Here is a 4,908-nt window from a genome sequence, read left to right as displayed (position 1 = left end):
TTTTCCAAACATTCTGTAAAGTATAAAGTTCTCACTTCAAAAGATCTTAAAACTTTTACAGAACAACGGCAAGAGAAAAGAGAACTTTTAACTTAATAGTGTGAGCTGTGGGAGCTCTGTGTATCCACCACCATCCCATGATTGAGGTAATAACAGATTGTTAAAAAACAGAACCCTGTGGTTCTCCACCAGGAACCTCCAGTTCAGTTTAATTCAAAAACAAAAAGAAATGAAATGTTGCTGTATCTCATAGAGCAGTTTTTCATTGCGTTGATGTAGATCTTGATGCTGTAGAGGTCTGTCTATAGGACCCTCTGACTGAAGACACTCTATTGGTGTCTAAGTCTGATGAAGAGGCTGCTTACTGTTGCCCATCTTCTTCCTCCTTCTCTGTGAAATCATCTCCAGAGGTTCTAGAGGAGTTCCTAGAACAGAGCCGACCTTCTTTATCAGCTGGTTGAGCTTCCTTCAGTCATTAGCTCTGATGCTGTTACCCCAGCAGATGATGGAGGAGGAGACCAGTCTCTCCACAGCAGACTGGTAGCAGATCTGCAGCATCTGAAGGACCTAAGCTTCCTCTATTAATCCAGTCTGCTCTGTCCCTTCATGGAGACGGCTTCCCAGTTGTGTCTCCAGGTTGTTGTCCAGGTGAACACCAAGGGATTTCTACTCCTCCTCCACTTCTTCTCCCGGAATGTTATCAGGATTCAACTTGTACCCGTTTCTTCTGAAATCTCCAATCATCTCCTTGTTTTGTTGACCTTCAGGATCAGATGATTGTTTCCACACCACGTCACAAAGCGCTTCACCAGCTCTCTGTTCTCAGATTCTGCTCCATCTGCTCCCAATGACTGCAGAGTCATCCCAGGGTTTCTGCAGATGACAGGACTCTGGGCAGGAGGTCTTCCTCATCTCTGGAACTGTCTCCATGGTCAGACTTGTTGAGGTGCCGTAGAATCCAACAGAGCAGCTCTGCTCAGGCCTTCAGGACTAACCCTAACCCATCAGGACCTGCTGACTGATTACCATTCTGTCTCTAGAGACAGACAGGTGGAAGGTGGAGGGAGCAGCACCACCTGCTGATCTGACTGATAAACTAATAGAATCAGGAGAGTAAATGACAGAGGAGGACAGGACGTCCATGTGACTGTAGGCAGGACAGAAAGATGCTGAGTTTGTTCCTGAACTGAACCTGTTGTCTCTGTCCAGACTTCCATCTGTCTGATCATCCTTCTGCTAGAAGTCTGGGATCTTCTTCATCTCTGTTATCATTCTGCTGGAGCTTGTTTTTCAGCCTCTTCCTCTTTTCCTTCTTGAATTCTCTGATCTTTATCTGAATTTGCTTCTGTATTCTCCTCATTGATTCCCTCTCTTCCTTCTTAAAGGTGTGTTTTTCTTGTTAAACAATTCCTTCTGATCACTTTTGATCTATGGTTTATTATTTGGGAAGCATTTCCTTGTTCTGGTAGGGATGGTGTTATCTACACAGGAGTTTATGCAGTCAGTCACTGCATCATTGCATTGATGTCCTCTCCATATGGCTGACATCGTACATCCTAATCTGGAGCCTCAAAACAAACTTGCAGGGCTTCTTCAGCTTCATTTGACCACCTTCTTACAGTTCATTTTAATGCAGATTGTCTCTGTGTAAAGTAGCTTATACTCTGAGCAAAAAAAAAAAAGATTGTGATCCGATTTCCAAAGAGGAGGTCTAACTTCAGAGATGTAGGAGTCCTTGGCATTTGTATAAAACAAGTCCAAAGTTTTGTTTTCTCTGGTTCAGCAGCTGACAGACTGTTGGGACGTTGGCAGTGTAGCAGAGAGTGAGGCGTGATTAAAATCATCAGCTATTGACACAAAAGAATTTGGCCGTTGTGTCTGTAGCCGACATGCATGTGATGACATCACATGCAGTGTTGGCAACAGCAGAAGGTTAAAGTAATGTTTCCAGCATTGGATCACATCGAGCTTGGTTCTGGTTCTGCTAGAGAAGAAGAGAAAGATCACTTTAAATAAACACTGAAGTTTGATCCAAGCTTGTCACATAATCAACCTGATTTCTCCAAGTTGACAGAAGGAGAAACTTTCAAACTGCTTGACTCCTGGAGCTTTTCAAGCCGAAAATAATTTTCCAGACACATGACAGGGAAGAATTTTGTCCTCTGGAGAAAAATCAACCAGAGAAGTTGGCCATGTGCGTGCACTCATCCATCACTCCCTTCATGATGCTGATGGACTCCGTCTGCAGTGATGGTCGACAGCAGGTCGCAGAGTTCATGTTCCTCCCACGGCCCACGCTGGGAGCACTCATGTCTGCATGTCCATGTTAAAGCGCCAACCCGCCGAGTCCATACTCCTCGGTAGTTCTGTTCCCATTCTATATGAATCCACCTGAAATGTTTGGAACAAAAAGATGTCCACCATAAAAAAAGGAAACCTCTGTGAGGAAGCGGGGACACAGCCACTTCTCCACTGAAAGCCCATGGCTCTTAAAGTCCCTTAAAGGCTCTGGAATGCTCTAAAAGGCTCTGAAGGCTCTGAAATGCTCTAAAAGGCTCTGAAAGGCTCTGAAAGGCTCTAAAAGGCCCTGAAGGCTCTGAAATGCTCTAAAAGGCTCTAAAAGGCTCTGAAAGGCTCTAAAAGGCTCTGAAGGCTCTGAAATGCTCTAAAAGGCTCTGAAAGGCTCTGAAAGGCTCTAAAAGCCTCTGGAAGGCTCTGAAAAGCTCTGGAAGGCTGTGAAATGCTCTAAAAGGCTCCAAAAGACTCTGAAAGGCCGTGAAAGGCTGTGAAAGGCTCTGGAAGGCTCTAAAAGGCTCTGAAAGGCTGTGAAAGGCTCTGGAAGGCTCTGAAAGGCTCTGAAAGGCTGTGAAATGATCTAAAAGGCTCTGAAAGGCTGTGAAAGGCTCTGAAAAGCTCTGGAAGGCTCTGAAAGGCTCTAAAAGGCTGTGAAATGCTCTAAAAGGCTCTGAAAGGCTCTGAAAGGCTCTAAAAGGCTCTGAAGGCTCTGAAATGCTCTAAAAGGCTCTAAAAGGCTCTGAAAGGCTCTAAAAGGCTCTGAAGGCTCTGAAAAGCTCTAAAAGGCTCTAAAAGGCTCTGAAAGGCTCTAAAGGCCTCTGGAAGGCTCTGAAAAGCTCTGGAAGGCTGTGAAATGCTCTAAAAGGCTGTGAAAGGCTGTGAAAGGCTGTGAAAGGCTCTGGAAGGCTCTAAAAGGCTCTGAAAGGCTGTGAAAGGCTCTGGAAGGCTCTGAAAGGCTCTGAAAGGCTGTGAAATGATCTAAAAGGCTCTGAAAGGCTGTGAAAGGCTCTGAAAAGCTCTGGAAGGCTCTGAAAGGCTCTGAAAGGCTCTAAAAGGCTCTGAAAGGCTGTGAAATGATCTAAAAGGCTCTGAAAGGCTTTGAAATGCTCTAAAAGGCTCTGAAAGGCTGTGAAAGGCTCTGGAAGGCTCTGAAAGGCTGTGAAAGGCTGTGAAAGGCTCTGGAAGGCTCTAAAAGGCTCTGAAAGGCTGTGAAAGGCTCTGGAAGGCTCTGAAAGGCTCTGAAAGGCTGTGAAATGATCTAAAAGGCTCTGAAAGGCTGTGAAAGGCTCTGAAAAGCTCTGGAAGGCTCTGAAAGGCTCTGAAAGGCTCTAAAAGGCTCTGAAAGGCTGTGAAATGATCTAAAAGGCTCTGAAAGGCTTTGAAATGCTCTAAAAGGCTCTGAAAGGCTGTGAAAGGCTCTGGAAGGCTCTGAAAAGCTCTGGAAGGCTGTGAAATGCTCTAAAAGGCTCCGAAATGCTCTGAAAGGCTGTGAAAGGCTCTGGAAGGCTCTGAAAGGCTCTGAAAGGCTCTGAAAGGCTCTGAAAGGCTGTGAAATGATCTAAAAGGCTCTGAAAGGCTGTGAAAGGCTCTGAAAAGCTCTGGAAGGCTCTGAAAGGCTCTAAAAGGCTCTGAAAGGCTGTGAAATGATCTAAAAGGCTCTGAAAGGCTCTAAAAGGCTCTGAAAGGCTCAGGAAGGCTCTGAAAGGCTGTGAAAGGCTCTGGAAGGCTGTGAAAGGCTCTGGAAGCCGCTGAAAGGCTCTGAAAGGATGTGAAAGGCTCTGAAAGGCTGTGAAAGGCTCTGAAAGGCTGTGAAAGGCTCTGGAAGCCGTTGAAAGGCTCTGGAATGCTCTGAAAGGCTCTGAAAGGATGTGAAAGTCTCTGAAAGGCTCTGAAAGGCTGTGAAAGGCTCTGAAAGGCTGTGAAACGCTCTGGAAGGCTCTGAAAAGCTCTGGAAGGCTGTGAAAGGCTGTGAAAGGCTCTGAAAAGCTCTGGAAGGCTCTGAAAGGCTCTAAAAGGCTCTGAAAGGCTGTGAAATGATCTAAAAGGCTCTAAAAGGCTCTGAAAGGCTCAGGAAGGCTCTGAAAGACTGTGAAAGGCTCTGGAAGCCGCTGAAAGGATCTGGAATGCTCTGAAAGGCTCTGAAAGGCTGTGAAAGGCTCTGGAAGGCTCTAAAAGGCTCTGAAAGGCTCAGAAAGGCTCTGAAAGGCTGTAAAAGGCTCTGGAAGCCGCTGAAAGGCTCCGAAATGCTCTAAAAGGCTCTGAAAGGCTGTGAAAGGCTCTGGAAGGCTGTGAAAGGCTCTGGAAGGCTCTAAAAGGCTCTGAAAGGCTGTGAAAGGCTCTGAAAAGCTCTGGAAGGCTCTGAAAGGCTCTAAAAGGCTCTGGAAGGCTGTGAAAGGCGCTGAAAGGCTCTGGAAGGCTCTGAAAGGCTATGTATGGCTCTGGAAGGCTCTGGAAGGCTGTGAAAGGCTGTGAAAGCCTCTGTATGGCTCTGGAAGGCTCTGGAAGGCTGTGAAAGGCTGTGAAAGGCTCTGGAAGGCTCTGGGAGGCTGTGAAAGGCTGTGAAAGGCTCTGAAAAGCTCTGGAAGGCTCTGAAAGGCTCTAAAAGGCTCTGAA

Source organism: Cyprinodon tularosa, unplaced genomic scaffold, assembly GCF_016077235.1.
Source record: "Cyprinodon tularosa strain WSP-4 unplaced genomic scaffold, ASM1607723v1 ctg760, whole genome shotgun sequence".
NCBI lineage: Eukaryota > Metazoa > Chordata > Actinopteri > Cyprinodontiformes > Cyprinodontidae > Cyprinodon > Cyprinodon tularosa.
This window is presented reverse-complemented; position numbering follows the sequence as displayed.